Source organism: Ascaphus truei, chromosome 4 (assembly GCF_040206685.1).
Source record: "Ascaphus truei isolate aAscTru1 chromosome 4, aAscTru1.hap1, whole genome shotgun sequence".
NCBI lineage: Eukaryota > Metazoa > Chordata > Amphibia > Anura > Ascaphidae > Ascaphus > Ascaphus truei.
Genome location: NC_134486.1, coordinates 410948095 through 410968306, shown reverse-complemented (window position 1 = coordinate 410968306; position 20212 = coordinate 410948095).

Below are 20212 nucleotides of genomic sequence, written 5' to 3'. Positions count from 1 at the left end.
GGGAGGAATCCGGCAGAGAGATGGCGAGCCCTGGCGAGAAGGGCTCCGCTGGCGAGATCTGTCAGCAGAGAGCGAGATCCGCCTCTCTCTGCCCAAATCACGCCGGCAAATAATTTTTTTTTACCTAACAAATCTATTACTATTGTAGATGTGCAGGTGGTCTCCGGAGATGAACCGCGTTGGTTTTATGTCCGGGGACCCCTTGCTTCCCGAGATACAGGCCCCGTTATGAGGTGCCGGTATCTCCTATGCATGGAGATAACCCGATCACGTGACGCGGGACATTTCCATTCATAGGAGATACCGGCACCCCATAAAGGTGCCTGTATCTCGGGAAGCAGGGGGTCCCCGGACATAAAACCAACACGGTTCATGTCCGGAGACCCTCTGCACATGTACACTATTAATAAAAATACAATAATGCTGCTTCATTACCTTAGCAGCTATCCTTTAAGGCAATGAAGGGGTTAAGTGACAGTAGCATGTTTATTGGGGACAATTGCCCCCAATAAACATAGCAAAACACAACATAATCAGTCTCTGTGCCCCCAACAACCCCTAAACTCCCCTTATATACATAACCCCTAGTTATTTTTTTAGGCACAGGAATGGTACTATAGGCTGGCGGTGGCCCTCGGGTGTTTCCGCAGGGGTCTCCGCTTGCCCGCAGTATCAAGTCTGTGCCCCAAAAAATAATTTAAAAACACAAATACTTCAACATAAATACACCCCACCACCACCCCACTACCCACTACCCACCCCCATGAGGCATAAGCACCATCACCCCTACACACCGGGAGGCCTACCCTCCGTCCCTTGGGACAAAACCCCCTACCCCCAATACCTACATTCAAAACAATACACACACCCGCAATAAACATAACAATTATTAAAAAGCTATATATAACCCACCCACAACATATTGCAAATATATTGTGGAGTTACTTAACCCCTTAATAACAATAACGCTTAATAAGCGCTAAAGTTATTAATGGGTTAAGCCACCCTGCACCCATTCATTTGTAGAGTGGCTTCATCATTCACATATTATATATATATATATATAATTATTTCAAATACATGTATGATTAAGCAATCTACAAAGAAATGGTAAACGATATCCAAGTACTAATTGAACACTTCCGATCTCTAATTGACAACATCACAGACAAAATTAAAACAAAGCCAAATGACTATTAAAACACATCTCATAAGAGAATACAGCAAGCACCTATCCAAACCAGTAAATTGCAATACAACATACAATTGAACAATGTGTATATGATGCAAATAATATTTCCATCATGTACACAATAGCAATCAAAGGTCCAAAACAAATACACGATTGAAAGTAAACATGCAATATAAACAAAGCAAGTAGACAATAATAAATTACCAACACACAATTTATGGCATCCAAAATACATTAGAAGAAAATCCAAAACAAAAACCATATTCAATATTGTTATGCAAAAACAAATCCATAGCAAAAAAAAAATCTTTTTCTAACTAACACGATCATACACAATCTAAGTTCACCAAATAAGCCACAATAAAAAATCAAGACAGGGTCCCAACATATACCCATGCAACCATCATCATCTTAAATGACATAACAAATTATACAAAACATTTCACAAACACAATTCTAACCAAACAGGGGAAATACTAGTACAATACATGAAAAAATATAATTAACATTTGCAAAACAACCCTTTAATTAACATGTATGTATATAGCTCCATAGGGATATAGATATACATACATGGGCATTAAATGGACAGGAAAAAAATAGATCTGACATAAAAAAAAAAAAACAGTTACTACTTAAATAAAATACATTTCATAACTTTACTTACCAGTAGATGACCAATGACGGACTTCCGTTTAAACCCGTATGTCTGTAACAAATCCAAAGACAGGAACCAGGAACCCATAAAATAAAAAACCTTTGGAATCCAAATGTGGTGTCTTCTTTCTTGTCTTTATAATCCATACCGTCTGTGGTCTTCTTTTCGGGGTCTTCTTTGCCGTCTGCGGGGTCTTCGGGGTCTTCTGGCTTCTTCATCTTCTTCTTCTGCGACGCACTGGCCATCTTCTTCTGAGGGGAGGTCCTCTCCCCACGGCGTCTAGCTGTAAAATGAGAGGACATAGGCTTTTATAGGCATATGATGTCACATTTTGCATTAAATGGTTCTCACGGTCCTGATTGGTCCGTGAAAAGCATGTGATTTTGGTTAAGGAAACAAAAAATGCTGACGTCATTTAAAAGAATTGAAGCCAGCCAATCAGAATGGCTTTTCTTCATTTACCTTTAACATGATGTCAAGAAAACCAAAATGGCGCCGTCACATGGGACTAGAGCCAATGAGATCGTCGGAACTAAATCAACGATCTCATTGGCCCTGATTCTGAATTTTCGGGGGGGGGGGAAAAACAGCGGATTTTCCTCATCTCGCCATTTTTCCGGTATTTACTGAATTGCTGTAGGCATATTTGCCAACAAAACTGGCGAGATAGGGCTTCTCGCAGGTTTCTGTATAGGCCCCTGTGTCTGTGATGTGTTTGTAGGAGAAAGGCGACGTTGCTCTGATGGGATGTACATGCCTACATTGTCTGTTTAACTGGCTGTGCGCTTCTGTAACCCAGGCTGTGCTGGAAAGCTGTGGAATACGGCATGCATAAGCTTATAGGGGTCCCATGTTAAAATGGACATGAAGTAAAAGGTGACACTCTGTGCTCATTTGCATGTCATTGCCCAGAATCCCTCGCTGCAGTGAAAGCACTGTCTGCTAGGAGTTAATGGGGAGAGGCAGGGTTGCAGACCTGTCTTAGACATGGGAATGTGCTCACACGTGGGATTTTTATTTGATGTGTCTACATTAGAAGTGTACAAAACATTACCACTGATTGCTTAATCAGTGATTGAGCCACCTGCACTGAAGCAGGCATATCCATAAAACTTGGCCTGTTGGTGGCCCTCGAGGGTTGAGTTTGAGAGCCCTGATTTACAGCTAATTTCGCAAACATCATAAACCTTTGGTGCAACCTGCCAAAATGTTGCCTATGGTGGCCTTCTGTAAACTCTGAGCGTTGTATGTTTAGCCAAAACTTTAAAAAAAAGAAGACTACAAGCTTTGCAAACCAAACATATTTGCACATCGATATCTTACTGTGCTGGAGTATTGAGACTACAGTACACACACAGTGGACTATAAGTGGCTTTATACGATAGGACGCTTCCTGGTGCCAGAAGACCCATCCAGGTGAAAAGGTCATATGGTATCTTGCTCTGGAAGATGTCTTCTGAAATAGCTCCACTTAGTAAATATGGCCCAGTATTCCTTCTTCTTCACGACCTTGTTGTCTGTGGGCTGAATAAACAATGAAGTGGTGTGTGGGTTTGCACCAGATATTCTGTAACAGTGTGTGACATTCTGAATTCATTCACTCCGTATTCCTACTGGTCCTGGAGGCAGTGATTGGTTGGATAAGGAGCATACTTGTGTTACCATGGAGACAATGACCCTGAAGAAGTTGAGGCTGATGTGCAGGACTACATTCCTGAATCATATCTTCTGTGACTCTTCTTATTCTATAGGAAACATCTCTATGAGTATCTTAGGTTGGGGACGTAGGGGACATGTTGTAACTTTTATGGTATATGGAATACATTTTTAATTGATATGCTGAATCAAGGCACCGTATTTGTATACTAATGAAGTAATCCTGTTGATACTTTTAGAGCAATGTGTGAAGCTTCCCCCAAAATGCACATAGATATACTGTAGAGGGGAGTTATTATTTATTCCTCACTGCTGCCTTAGTCTAAATTAGATGTAAGCAGTTTGTTAATAAAGGGATCACAGGTGAGTTTATGCCACTAGTGCGAGAGGAGGGGGGTGGGGGGTTCGAGCATGCAGGGGTGCAGACTAAAAAGTTTACGAACCCCTGAAGGTGGCATAAACTCCCCTGATGTGATGTACATCCCTTTATTAACAAACTAAGGCATCAGTGAGGACTAGACAGAGGATCTATGCTAACAAATGGAAGAATGTGACAGAGATGGGTGCAGAATATTATACATTCCATTATAACACAAGCCTTAAGTCGCTACCAATGGCAGGAGGCCGCAAAGGAATGAAAAGCAACGCAAAGTATTTAGAGACACTGCCATGTACAATATTATGCCATGTTAGCATTGGAACCATCCCAACATTGCAGTTTTCAAATGTAATACATAATGTCATGCTGTTCCCCGTTGTACCATGCCACAGAATATGTTGGCGTTATCACATTTTATTGTGTACATTAAGGGGCTAATTCTATATGTGCCCAAGCCGTCGACAGAGCTGTCTTAAGATGAAATTCCCTATTGACTTCCCGGGGGGGAACTCGGACGAAATAAACCAACAGGATCAGCACATATAGAATCGGCACCGAAGTGTTTATTGTTTTAACTGTACGGGTGCCTTTAACGGCATTTTTTTGTACTTAACCCTTTCGCTGCCAGAATCATGTAGTTTTTCAAGAAGGAAGTTTTACTAAAATGTACAATGAGAAATTGAAAAAAAAAATATTACTAATGTCTTGTGTAAAAAGGAGAAGGGCAAAAGGAATGAGAATGTAAATCTAGAGGTGAGCATTGCAAAAAGGGTGAAAAATAAAACACGACAGGATATAGAAAGAAGACCGTGTGCTTGATGATTTATCACTACTTGAGTTCTGGTCCAGGTGTCAGATAGAGACGCATCCTCTGTGCTGCCTTATAAAATATTGATTTGCATTAGGCTTGTGTTATTTGTATTAGGTTGGTATTATTTGCATTAGGTTGGAATTGGGTTTGTATTATTTGCATTAGGTTGGAATTGGGTTTGTTTTATTTGCATTAGGTTGGTATTGGGTTTGTATTATTTGCATTAGGCTGGTGGAATTAGGCTTGTGTTATTTCTATTAGGTTTTCTGTGTCTGAACGTTTGTACTACAGAGCCTGCAGATGGTAATCTTGGTCCCCAGCACTTGTGGTACCCGATACCATCGTGAAAGACGCACTGGGCAATGAACTAAAAATTAGTTAATAATAAGTTCCTTTTGGCCATAGTATCTTTCCCCTAAACTTCTTTCTTACTTTGGGCTTGATGGACATGTATAATGTAGTTGTAATACCCCTGTAGGATTGGGGGAGCGTGCGGGACCGCAGAGTAGATAATGTAGCCATGAATGTAATTTATCTTCATTAATACAAAGTGCTATATTACTGTGTCAGTAACTAGCTACAACTAGATTACTCAAAGAAAAGGAGCCACGGAAATAATTAATATCAAATCAAATGATAATGCAGTGTATTAGCATTTAAAATAGAGCTCACGGCCCTGGCAATGTACCCAGAATAAAAATATGGATGTTATTGTTATTATTACTGCATACACAATGTTAACAGAGCCCACAGTACAAAAATAACCAGTGCAATGCGGCATCCTTACAACATAGGGAGAGACAATGTCTCTCTTATGTTTTTGGGGTACGGCAGGTTTGGGGACCTGTATGAGACATGAACTTACTCATTTGTGAGCCTGTCACTTTTGTAACTCGCCATAAATTATTTGTATCTCTGGTTTGTAGCCATAACCAGCTTCGCAATGCAAAGCCAGTAACTAACCTCACTACGGGACACGAAGGGACTGATTCAGAAAATGGCAATAGCACCAATCTGGTGCGCTTGCACAGAAAGCCCCATTATATTCAGTATGCTCTCCGTGCTATAGAGGCGCTCTGTGCTATTGTAGCCTACTGCAGAAGACAGCAATCTGTAACCCAGGCGTTGCTGTGAAGCAGCAGTTATCAGCTTAAAGGAATTCATGTTCAAGTGGATCAGAAGCAAAAAGTGACACACTAGGAGTGCCCATTTGCATGCCGTTACCCAGAATCCCTGGCTGCTGAGGAAGCACCGTATGCTGTGTTTATAAAAGATAAAGCAGGTTTGCGAAATTGTCTGAGACGTGAATATGCTCATAACGGTTCTTTATTATTTTACTTTGTGCACAAACTGTCACTTCGACAGATGTAAATGTATGTGCTTTTCCCAATCTGGAGCAGAAAGCTGCTTATTGCTGCCAATGCACAGGGATTTTTTGTTTCTCTAGCACTATTCCTACTGGACTGTGGGCAGAATTCAGCAGTGACTAACTAAAGAAAGGTACTGTGATTTATGTCTGAAGTGAAGTGTTTGTGTGGGATAACACATGGGTAGAGGGATTTAGCTAGTGCCTGCTAGATATTTTGATTGATGTATTGCAGATGAGTCATAACCCCTTTTGTGTTCTCATCTGTTACTTTATGCTGGTAATGTTACAAAATGAAAACGAGCATCGCTTCCTCTGTCATGCCTCACAGGCACATTGAACTATCAGGGACACAACTGCTGACTGCCGAGGCTCTGTATACAGTTCATTGAACATCTCCAATACAGTATGTGTTTACCAAGAAATAACGTGACGCAGACATTGCAACTTGCAGCTGACGGAATAATCTCTCATGTTTCCCGATTACTCATTTTATTACATACACAGACCTGGTCCAAATCTCAAAGTGATTTGTGTTCTCCGCCACAGGTAATATAGCCCCTAAATTGAACCCATTAGCCTAAAAACCTTCACCCCTCACCATAAAAGCCCTACCTTTAATTCCTTACCCATAAAACCCTAACTTTAACCCCTTACCCATAAAACCCTAAATGGAAACCCTACCCCTAAAAACGGGAAACAGTGACCCCTACCGATGCAGCCACAAGTATTAGAACTCTTGCCTTGGAGATTCTGGGGCAGTCTCACAGTAAATACCTCAACATTTCTGTGAGATTCTTAATGGCCCGTCAGATTAACACAGCGGGGGTCCCTGCAGTCCAATTCAGTTTGAATGAGAATGCAGGGACCCCCGCTGTGTTAATCCTATTGGGCCATTAAGAATCTCAAGGAAATGTTGAGGCATTTACTGTGAGACTGCCCCAGAATCTCCCAGGATTTCCCAGGTACAAGTGTTCTAATACTCGTGGCTGCATCTGTACTTCAGTGGCTGAATGGCAGTGGACAACTGTCCTTCAGCGGCTGAATGGCAAGGATGAAAAGGCTGCGGCTAATAGTCCCTTTCCACTGGAGTTTGAGTAGAAAGGTTTGAGGTGCAGATAGTGAGCCACATACTTACAGTACTTCCAGCTGTGTACAGTATATTAACACTGCAGTGAGATCTCATGGTGGACAATGTGTGGTAGCTAGTTCCCAATAATTAGTGTACAGGGTGACGCAGGCAGCTCATGCATGATATACTCACCTACTTTCGTTCTTGATTAATTAAAACATTCTTGGCAAATGCTTTTGCTTTGGTTCGTCCTGATCTGACCTGCTTTGAACACTGTAATTTTTTCAAAGTTTACTTTGAGGCCGCTCGCCTGAATACTTCAGATAGGAATAAGGGAAAAGGACTCCGGTTCTATTTTGTTGGTTTTCGGAACTGGGGGACATGATAAAGAGGTACGGCTGGGGGCATTCGTATTGTGCCACTGGAGGTGAAATTCTTGGACCGGCGCAAGACGAACCAAAGCAAAAGCATTTGTCAAGAATGTTTTCATTAATCAAGAACGAAAATCGGAGGTTCTAAGACGATCAGATACCATTGTAGTTCCGACCATAAACGATGCCGACTAGCGATCCGGGAGCGTTATTCCCATTAGCTAGTTCTTGTGTGTATAACATAGACTTATAACTATGCTGTGAGTATTGTACTACAGATTGTGTACTGGTGGCTATCTCTTTGCGTGCATTTCAGGCACTTGATTATGCATTAAGATTGATAGCACAGATTGTATACTGGATGTGTTGTGCTTTCCGCCTGTTATCAGTGTACAGCTTTATTCTATATGCCAAAAGGAGTAGATAGGTGCGCAACCATAAATAGTGCTAAAATTAGTGCTATAGTGTAAATGTGCACTAGAACTATGTAAGTGACAACAAATATTAATAAATAAATAAATTATATGTGAACTGGTATAGGAGCATCTGCAGCTGAATAAAGGGTGGCTCAGCACCACCAGGAGCTAAAACAAAAAGAAAACAGCGCACAACGCTCATAGTGAAGTATATCAAAATTAAAATGTATTAATTAAACCAAGGATAGGTATTGTGCGTACATTAGGGAAATATTAAAACAGCATTTCATGGGACAAATTACCCATACACCACACCGACACGAAGATCTGGACAGTCACGGATCAGCAGCCATCTAGTTCCACAAGTAAGGACAGTCCACAAGTCACCGCAGTGACAGAGGCTAGTCCACAGGTGGGGTGCGGTGAGGGCAGCGAAATTTGTTAAGTCCCAAGTTCAGAGTCCCCAGAGACAAGCTCGATCAGTTTCAGTAAATCTCCACCGCAGGTACTAACTCCATGTGTGTCCTTGTGTCATGGAACACGAACTGCACTTCTGTTTCACACACCCCTTTCTTTCCTTGCAGTTCTACCTGTCAGTTTTATTTTCAGCTGCAAGGAGTTTGCATACACATACTGTGCCTGTGTGACATGTAACAATGTTGCATTTCTTGCCTCTGGGCACGAAATCAGTGAGCTGCTACTGCAGCCTCTGAGATCCTCACCAGAATGGGCTAGTCTGCCCCCCCTCCTGTTGGTTCAAGATAGTCTGTCCCAAGGCTATTCCCTTTACCCATACTGCCCCTCACTTCCTTTTCCACCCCAGATCACAGTGAGTACAGACCTGTCTGCATCCACCCCTGGTAAAGCCTTTCTCTCTTACCATAGTCTAACCTCATAGAAGCATCCCACACAGAGAAGCACTCTCTGCCTACATTACACCTACAAGTTCCTGTGTTTTCTACTCCTGCAATAAAGTTAAGAAAGACATTAAGGACTTGTCATGCTTTGGAAGAGGGAAGACATGAGTTAAAGCTAATTGAAGCTATTCATACCTCAACACGTGACCCTAGCTTCAGGAAAGTAAGAGAGAGACCGTGTACTAGAGGTCTACACAGGAGCTACTACTCACAGACTTTATGCTATACAGAATAGTCTCTGGACAAGCAGCAGCTTCACACTGCCAGACAAGGCAGCAAGCCTTACACAGCAAACTGCACACAGCCTGCAGCCTTACAGATAAGCAAACTACCTTGCACTTGAAAACTGACAGTACAGCTTACACACAACCCCTAATTGCCTTTCTCTGTCTGAGTTCACCCTCTGCACAGCCCCATAGTGAGGATCCACCATCTCACCTACCCCTGCGCACGTCCCCACGGTCAGCGCCATCAAGGGCCACGCCACCGGACACCCGCCAGAACACGGGTCAGAGTCACCGGACACCTGTGAGTACAGCTACCCCTACGCTGCACACTGCAGGACACCGCTCGGCATCATCTGAGACAGACGCCCATCACTGGTAAAGGTAAAGGTAAAAGACCGCACGCCATGCGCGCTGGCTAAAGGCCTACACACACCTACAGCATGGCAGAACTCAGAGCCTCACCAGATATCACGCAGGAGAGCGATCACTCAGACACAGAGACCGCTGCGCATCTGCAACAGGCGCATGCAGGCGCAAGGCCCAAACGGGCAGTCACACTGCCACAAAAGGCCCGCGAAAAATACGAGACTGACATTGAAGCACACCACGCTAAATTAGAGAAGGCCTGGGAGGACACTGATCGTGAGATAAGTAATGTCGCAAGTGCTAGCGATCAAGAAACCCAGATTAAGCAAGCTATTATTCAGATTAAGTCAAGCCATAGACGTTACGTAACGCTGTCACAGGCATATTTCACCTATCTGACAAGAACTAACACAGAAGACAGCACGCAGGAACGCGATCTGCAAAAGGCAATTGACCTGGAGCGCGATGGCGTCGTGCAGACCGCCATCGCAGACGCCCAAAGCGAGAGGAAAGAGCTCCTCCTGAAGACCGCATCGCAGCGCTCAAGCACATCCAGGCACTCATCAAGGTCAGCAAGATCCGCGCAATCTAACGCGTCCAGCGCAAGCACAAACGCTACTAAGGCGCGAGCCACTGCAGAGGCCGCACGTGACAGGGCCGAATATAGTCGCAGAGGCAGCCATAAGAGGACGCATAGAAGAGGAGGAACAGACAGCCGCTGCAAATGGCGCCACCACTGCCGCCACTGCTGCCGCCGCTACTGCCACTGCTGCCGCCACTGCTGCCGCCGCTACTGCCGCTACTGCCGCAGCCACTACGCATAGGAAAGCCGAATTTGATGCGGAACTAGAGGCACTTAACCAAGAGAAGGAAGCCGCCGCCGCCATAGCCCAAGCTGAAGTCCTAGAAGCAGCCGCGCTACAGGACGGCGGGGAGCAACCGTACAGATGGATAGCCTCAGAGGATCCAGCCCAACACACTGAAGACTACGTAAGGAGCCTCTTCAGTGTAAATAGCAGCGCATCATCTCAACATGGAGGGAGTGACTCTACAGACACCGAAGACTTGCTAACCCCACGAGGAGAAGACGCTGCTCCGTCAGTGGTACATGCTGCCTGGGATAGCCACAGCCGCAACAGTGATCCACACGCCAGCGCGCACACGGATGCACTACAACGGGCTCGCCATCCAGGTGCACCCACACGGGAAAACACAGCCCCTCGCACCGACCAGCAGTCGTCACGCGTCCACGCCAAGGAAGAGGCGACCGCACGGACCCTCCCAGCAACTACCTCAGAACGGGACAAACACGCCGATGCCTAAGGCCTGACAGACATAGTCAAGTACATGATCCGGCATGACCTGATGCAAGCAGGACTCACCAGCTTCGACGACCGCCCTGAGAACTACCGGACGTGGAAGTTCACGTTCAAAGACGCAATCAACAGCTTGGAATTCTCAGCGAGGGAAGAGCTTAACCTGCTATTCAAGTTCCTGGGGAACGAATCCAGAGAGCACGCGAATAGACTGCGGGCGGCAAACGCGCACCAGCCCCAAGTAGGTCTTGACCTAGTGTGGGAAAGGCTAGAAGAGTCCTACGGAAGCCCCGAAGCAGTCGAGGATTCGCTCTTCAAAAGAGTCGACAGCTTCCCCAAGATCACAACTAAAGACTACTCAAAGTTACGAGAGCTCGGGGACCTGCTGCAAGAACTGGAGTTCGCAAGGAAAGACCATTCCTTAATAGGTCTCAATGTCCTAGATTCAGCTCATGGAGTGAGACCCATCCTGGAGAAGCTACCTTTCAACCTCCAAGAAAAATGGATTTCACAAGGCTCCAAATACAAAAGGGAGAAACAAGTCGTCTACCCCCCATTCTCAGTTTTCTTGAGCTTCATTCGCGAAGCAGCCAGGACAAGGAACTACCCCAGTTTCATCTTAGGTGCGCAAACCACATACAGTGCAAGCAGTCTGAGGAACGAGAGACCAGCGACGAGATATGGTAACACCCAAACACCCATCTCGGCCCGCAGGATGGACGTGCCTCCCACGACCCAAACTACTCCCGATCAGTCGGTCGCCGGAGACAAGGAACCAAGGGACCCACAGGAAATGTCCCATACACAAGAAGCCACACCCACTCAACAAGTGCTTTGGGTTCAGGATGAAGTCCCTAGAGGAACGCAAGAGGTTACTTGGAGAATTCAGAGTTTGCTTCAAGTGCTGCGGTTCCACGACTCACCTAGCCAGGGACTGTAAAGAAGAAATCAAATGCACAGTGTGCGAAAGTGACAAGCACGTGACAGCGTTACACCCAGAGGCGCTGACACTCCACCAACTCAAGAACCCATCCTCCGTAGCGGAGCATGGCGGGGAGAAAAAGAAGGAGAGTCAACATCCGTCACATCTCAGCGCACTGAGGTTTGCGGAAAAGAAGGTGACAAAATGTCCTGCTCCAAAATATGCCTTGTCGCAGTGCACCCCCAGGGACAACTTGAGAAGGCTATTCGGATGTACGCAATCCTCGACGACCAGAGTTCTTTGACATGTTTAACATACAAGACAGCACTTCTCCTTACACTCTCAGAACGTGCGCAGGGCGAATGGAGACAACAGGGAGAAGAGTGAATGGCTACACCATATGCTCAATAGACGGCAAAGTGAACATGCCCCTTCCCACACTCAACGAGTGCAGCCACATGGCCACAAACAGGGACAAGATTCCCACGCCAGACATAGCACGCCATTACCCGCACCTCAAGGGAATAGCCCACTACATCCTGCCGGTCGAACAAGGCGCCAAGATCTTGCTGCTGCTTGGCAGAGACATCATGAGGGTACATAAAGTCCATAAACAACATAATGGACCCCACAACGCGCCATACGCCCAAAGACTTGACTTAGGATGGGTGATAGTGAGCAACGCGTGCACCAACAAAGAGCACGGGCAAGACTACGTTGATGCCCGCAGAACGGTGGTAACAGAATGTGAACACACATCTCTCTCTGAACCATGTCTTGGCTATCTCCAAGTGACCGAAGGGCCAAGTGAAGAGAAAAGACAAGGTCATACCCCTGAGAGCAACAAAACCCTCCTCACATCGGGGGGATGTGACAATGGCCTGGGATGACCACAAAGGACGATGACAAGCAAACACCATTGATAGGAGATGGAGAATTCCTGATGTCAACGGTCAAGGAGGTCGTCAGAAACGGATCTGGCAGTTGGGCGAACCCGCTACCATTCCGTTCACCAAGAAGGGGCTTCCCAAACAATGGAGAACATGCCATCTCTAGGTTCACTTCGCACCTCTGCGACCTACAAAGGGAACCAGAGACCAAAAACAACTTTGTGGCCTTCATCCAGAAGATAAGCCTTACCGGCCATGCAAAGCCAGCACCTCTGATGAAGGAAGGTGAAGAATGCCGGTACCTCCAATCATCTGGGGCCTACCACCCTCAGGAACCCGATCAAATCCGGATAGTGTTCAGCCCCAGCGCTCAGCTCCAGGGAGTCTCCCTGAACGACGCCCTCTTTACTGGACTAGATTCGACAACCAGTCTTACAGGAGTGTTGTTCCGCTTCCGCAAGGGGCCAAAAGCCATCTCCTTCTGCCAAACGCCAGATGATAGAGCGACAGGCTACCACGACTGGCATACCTACAAGGGGATGCATTCTGTGGGTAAAACTACAGAGACAAAAAGACTGTTCTCTCACAAGGCTAAAAGGAAACAGTGCCAGAGACCTTTACACAAAGACATTGTGGTGCAACCAGCAAATCTGGAGCTGTGCATCCACCCTGCATCCTTTGCCAAAGAACCTTGGCCAAGGGACCTTGATACCAGTGATAACGGCCGGTGTCACATCGCTATGTGGACATGGACTCTTGCATTGTTTGAGAATGTGATGTTATCTTTGTTATGTATTGCACACATGTACCACATAGTCTGTTATATAGTGGTATCTACAGATACTAGACGGGGAGTGTCATGGATCACAAACTGCACTTCTGTTTCACCCCCCCTTTCTTTCCTTGCAGTTCTACCTGTCAGTTTTATTTTCAGCTGCAAGGAGTTTGCATACACATACTGTGCCTGTGTGACATGTAACAATGTTGCATTTTTTGCCTCTGGGCACGAAATCAGTGAGCTGCTACTGCAGCCTCTGAGATCCTCACCAGAATGGGCTAGTCTGCCCCCCCTCCTGTTGGTTCAAGATTGTCTGTCCCAAGGCTATTCCCTTTACCCACACTGCCCCTCACTTCCTTTTCCACCCCAGATCACAGTGAGTACAGACCTGTCTGCATCCACCCCTGGTAAGGCCTTTCTCTCTTACCATAGTCTAACCTCATAGAAGCATCCCACATAGAGAAGCACTCTCTGCCTACACTACATCCACAAGTTCCTGTGTTTTGTACTCCTGCAATAAAGTTAAGAAAGACATTAAGGACTTGTCATGCTTTGGAAGAGGGAAGACATGAGTGAAAGCTAACTGAAGCTATTCATACCGCAACACGTGACCCTAGCTTCAGGAAACCCCGAGAGTTCAGTCGGCGCTCGAGTGACGTCACAATGAGGCGTCGCACTAGAATGACGGATCCACAAGGGGGAGCGGGGCAAAGCAGCAGGGGCTCAGGGTACTGAACATACCCCCAGTATATAACAGAAATTGTGTATTCCAATGCGTTTCAAGAAAAGAAAAATATATCTGGGGGGGGGGTAGTACTCTGCATTCTCCGGTCCCCGTGTGGGGGAAACAGACAGGAGGAGGAGGGGCTGTCTGTGTCACAGTTACACAGAATAAACAATTTCTCTTATACACTGAGTGTATGTTCAGTCCCCTGAGCCCCTGCTGCTTCGCCCCGCTCCTCCTTGTGGATCCGTCATCCCCACAAGGGATAATCTATGCAAGGTATACTCTGTTGTATTACCCCTTCTACAATTTGAGGTCTACCTGTACTTACCATCACTTAGGGTATCAGTAGGCTAGTTCTGGTATATTAGCTCTCAGCTACTGTAGTTGGGTTCATTTCACCCACATATATCACTGGCCACCAAGGCAGTTAATACACAGCAGTGACTAATATTATCCCCTATTCCTATTAGGCTATGTACAGCATGAGAATTTGACCATTGTCATTTGACCATTGTCATATCTCCCATATGTATAATCAACATAGCTTATACAACCATGGAATTTTGATTACAGTTACGTTGTATGCTGTTTATTTTAAATCCCTTTATTTTATATTCGTTGATGACAATAAAATGTTTTAATACAATCATACTACTCATTTTGTGTGCTCACTCACTAGGTTTCCCTTTTCTTCTAGTCTATGCCATTGTATCTTTCCTAGATAGCACCTCACTCCTTAACTCTTTAGCTGTGCGGGGGCTCCCCTCTTTCTGTGTAGCTTATTTCACATAACACTAGTATGCATTTAGCGTAGGGGCCTGCTAAAGAGACTTACCTTGACGTGGTTAGCAGGCTTTGCATTATTTGATCAAAGGATGTATACCAAAAGTCTCCTTTTTTCTTATATGTATTTACACCATACATATATATATATTCCCCATTGATTGCTATCCCAAAGGGAGAAGCGCAGGGATTCACTTTCTGTAGTAGCAAGACAGGTAACACAATCCTGAAGAAGTGAGGGCGAAACGCATTGAATTTGTGAGTGCCTGGGATGGAGGGGTGAAAGCATACAGTATAGCTGGTCCAGAAGAACTGTCTGGAAGTGATGTGGAGGCTGCGGAGAACGATGAAACGGGCTGTCACAGCGAGGATGATGCCACAGATCCTAGAGTATCCAGCGGCGGAGACTGCTGTGTATCCGGAGGCAGAGCCTCTGAGTGTCTGGCAGCAGAGTGGCTGAGTATCCAGTAGCGGAGCGGCTGTGTATCCGGCGGTAGAGCCACTGAGTGTCTGGCGGCGGAGCGGCTGAGTGTCAAGCGGTGGAGCAGTTGAGTATCCAGATGCTGAGTGTCCAGTGGCAGAGCACCTGAGTATCCAACGGCTGAGTATCCTGCGGCGGAGCACCTAGAGTATCCAGTGGCAGAGCAGCTGAGAACCCAGCGGCGGAGCGGCTGAGTATCCAGCGGCAGAGCGGCTGAGTATCCAGCAGCTGAGTATCTAGCGGCGGAGCAGCTGAGTATCCAGTGGCGGAGCAGCTGAGTATCCAATGGCAGAGTGGCTGTGTTTCCAGCAGCTGAGTATCCAGTGGCGGAGCAGCTGAGTATCCAATGGCAGAGTGGCTGTGTTTCCAGCAGCTGAGTATCCAGTGGCGGAGCAGCTGAGTATCCAATGGCAGAGTGGCTGTGTTTCCAGCAGCTGAGTATCCAGTGGCGGAGCGGCTTAGTATCCAGTGGCTGAAAATCCAGCAGCAGAGCGGCTGAGTATCCAGAGGCTGTGGTGAAGCGGCAAACGTCGGCAACGACTTGGTCGCTACTGCGACTAAGTATCCAATTCCGCAACTACAGTATGTCACGGGAGACAAGGTCTTACCAACAAATTATACCGGGATTCTGGACTGAGCAGTACAAGGCGGGTAAAATAAATTGTAATTTATTTCCTTTTAAGACAAACACACAATACTTCACAATTACAGTCAATATACACTTACTGGGATGGGGAAACAAAATAAAATGTCCACGGTAAGAAACAAAGTCTCTGGGCACCCATGCACGCATGCAAGTGGGTGCACGATGTAAGCCGTGCGACAGTCCTTGGCTAGGGGCACAACTTGCCAGCCCGCTATCTCCGCCAAAAGGAAAGATTTTGTAATGTCCTTACAGGATTTGTTCGGGAATCCTTAGCTCAAACGAATTCAGGAAGAGGGGTACAATCCTTGGTTACGCTGTAGTTAACCCCTCACGCTCCGGAACCACTGATGCTGTATCTTGGACGTTTCCCTCAGCTCATTCATCCATAACATATGGGCATGTTAATTGATTCATTGCCGGACTGGCAGAAAAGGGTTTCCTGCCTTTGCATTTAAAACACCATTGGCATACAGTATGTTTATAAACGTATGTTCTGCATATGTAACACATTTAAAACTTATATGTATGTTCATGGTACATGTGTATTTAACTGCACTCCAAAAATTAGAGTGCTAGCTCTTTCCTAGCGCAAGTTATCCACTTAATTAATTGGGCTCTGTGATGTGGGCTGCGGTTCGACCTATAATTGGTCTGGGTTACAAGCCGGCATACAATGTATCCGTGCTGGCTTTTGATCGGTAACCGCAGACACACGCCAACAATTCAGCTTAAGTGGCTAACGAGACCGCTGGATACATTTTGACAGAAGGCACTTCAGCTAGACCACAAACCACTTATCCAATTGACTTTGCGGTTTAGAGGTCTACGGCTTAGGACGTGATACCTATGCTTCAAAGCAGCCACTTATTCACCGGCACGCTCCTTCACTTAGCGCTTGGTTCAGTGCTAGAAGCTCCCCGTTGTGTCACAAATACAGTTAGCACATTTTCATTCATTCAGTGTAACTGCAGCTAGCTTCAGAGCTGCAAAACAGGGACAATAAAGGTAGTGTAGGGGAAAACATAGGATGATGGGGACAATACAGTTTAACCCCTTCAGTCCCAACAGGGATTAGGGTTAACTAGCCGGGCATAATACCTTTATTATTGGCCTGGTTAACCCTCTCCCGCCACACAGTACCTTTTAAATGTAGTTGCTTCAACCATTGCCTAGATTGTTTACATCAGACATTTAAAGCATTTTTCCATATATTCAAACATGCACATTTATATAACTTGTTTTCCCAGCTACAGCTGGTTGTTTAGGCAATTGTCTGTTCTTTCTTTATCCCATGGAAGGCCAGAGTGACGGCAATGCATTGCAGGACCCCCGGTCACTCAAAGTAGGGATAGGTTAAAGAACAGGATGTTAAGCACAGCGGAGCAGTCAGGAAGGCTGGTCCGAGAGGTGACAAACTGTGAAATGTACAGTATGTTATTTGATGAGACACTCGCTGATTCATGCAAACAGTAAGTTTGCTAATATTTTTGTTTTATCATAAGGAATGTATTATTTCTCGTATCCCCCCCCCCAAACAGTATGTGCCTAAAAATAGCCACACAAGTGTATACATGCCTAATGTGCAGCTCAGATAAGATAAGAATACTTTTTTGCCAAGTCACTTTTCATGAGTCCTTGAAAATATCTTTCACCGCCTGGCTGACTGATATAGAATTGTGTTTAGTGGTGCCCTGTGAGGTGTTAAGTAAATGATGTGACCGTGTAAGTTATGGCTTCTGTGATATTTTAATCATGTGATGTATATACTTACTGAGCCCTCAGGAAGAGCTTAAAAAGGCATTTTGTTGTGGGTTGTCATGCAGTATGTACTAATATTGGTTACTTTCACAGTGAACTATATTTTGCAGCATTACAAGTCAGTCTATTACATGATAAGGCTAGAAATTGCATATAATGGATGCTAAAAAGATGATGGTGGTTCTTTTAGAGCCAAATATGGACACATGGTCCTTGGGATGATTTGCATGGTAGAAAGCATATATATATATATATATATATATATATATATATATATATATATATATATATATATATATATATATATATATATATATATGTAACGGTTTTTGTGAACCGGCCCGACCCACCCAATCTCACATTGGCCCCTGTGGTCTAACCGGTCCCCATTACAGTGTGATAGTGTCTGGTGGTGCACCTGTTGGCAACAGGACTCCTGAGTCTCCCGCATGATGGTGTGTGGGGAGGACCCGTCCAGACAGGCAGCTGAGGTAGTGTGCTGAGTCTCACCTAGTTCCAGAGCAGCGCCTCCGGCTCATCAGGGTCCCTGCGTCCGCATGGGGATGATCCTGTTGAGGAACTCCTCCGTGGTGCTCCTCTCTGTACATTCACTCCACACATGTACACGAGAGGGTTTCTGATTGAGAACATCTTTATTGCCTGAGTGGGCTAGCTGCCCCTCGCAGTAGATATCTAGCCACTCATGTTCAATCTGTGCCTCCCTTTAAAAGGTGTAGTTCTCCTTTAAATAGGGATTCCCTATCCCCGCAGGGATCTCTGCCCTGTGCCAGGTCCCTGGACACAGTCTCCTCGTCAGTTACTATAACATAACCATCGGCTAGAACTTGTACTTAACTCATGACTGAATAGAACTCCCAAAACTACTAGAACTGGACTCAGATAGAACTCTGGCAGAACTAACTCTTAGACACAGTGCTGTGCCTTATGTACACTCTGGAAGCTGACACACCTCTGACATCACTAACCATGGAGTCAGAGCATGTGACCACTCCCATCCATACACAGGGCACCCCACCAGGGTGTGAGGGCAAACCTCCATAATTACTGCTGGCATGCCCACAACTTACCAGGCCTTACTGTCAGCAGGAGAGATGACTGTAGCCATTTTACATGACGGCTACATATATATATATATATATATATATATATGCTTTCTACCATGCAAATCATCACAAGGACCATATATATATATATATATATATATATATATATATATATATATATATATATAAATAAAGGAATGATAAAGTTTGATATGATGCATTATACCAACTTTACTTGTGTTAAATGGTGGTGCCATCTCTGTAGTGGAATGATGACAAGAAACACTCTAGCAATTAAGGTCTTTAGTGTACCATGGCAACCTACAGAGAAAAGGAGAAAGGTATAGCAAGAGGTGATAGCAGCTGGGGGCCAAATAGCCCTGGCTTGAGCAACAGATGGGCATAGAGGTAAAGGGTGTTTAAGTCATTGCAAGAGACTCAATTAGAAGTGCCAGCCGGACCCAGTTATGGCTCCCATTGGCATGGCTTGTTTTGGGGAATGTTATTTGGTTGTGTAGCATGCCTGGCCAGGTTAGAGAAGTTGGTGGTTTTTCACTAATGATGTTGGTTGTACATTAGGTGGTTTGTAGACTAACAGATACTGTGAAGATAAGTTATGGGAATACTGTGAGCTCAGGTGCAGACAGGAACAGGGGAAAGTTTTATGGTTTATTCCCCTACATGAAGCTAATAAAAGCTTCAGCCTGTTTTCTGAAAGACATGGTTGTATGATGTATTTGTGGTGGAAATGGCATTACTGAGGATCTCAGAATCAAGTAATAATATTATTCCAACACAATTATAGTATATGGAGATAAGGGATTTACACAAAATCTCAGTGTTCCTGTTTGCCTGGGAGTTGAAACCCCAACATTGTAGACTGTTTTACACAAGACTTGTTTTTAAAGTATCATTCATGCTTGGTAGATAAAATAACATTTAAAATAATTCCATCCACATTTTTCATGTGCCCTAATTGCATACTGACCAACTCTCCATACTTTCAAATTTAGGGGAGCTAAATCTACATTTTTGTTGCGCCAATTAAGTATGCCGTGCTTTCCAATGTTTGCATTGCAATACTGGGACTATATAATGCAGATGTATTAAGTGCATCAAGGCATACGTGTACATGTAACATTGGAAGAAAGGAGTCTATACCCAAAGTGGAGGGAGCCGTAGAGGTAGTGTGCAGCGTATGAGATGTGTTTTAGTCAGGAGAGAGCTGTAGGGACACCTACCTGTAGGGGGTGGGGTGTGGTAGAGGGAAGACAGGCTGGAGCATAGCATGGATAGTGAGGGAGGCTATAGTGAGAGATTAAAGTGCATTTTTTTTGACAGTGCAACGTTGATATATTACACTATAAAAATAAGGCACTTTTTTGGTTATCACAGCTTGATGTGTCCAGTCCATAG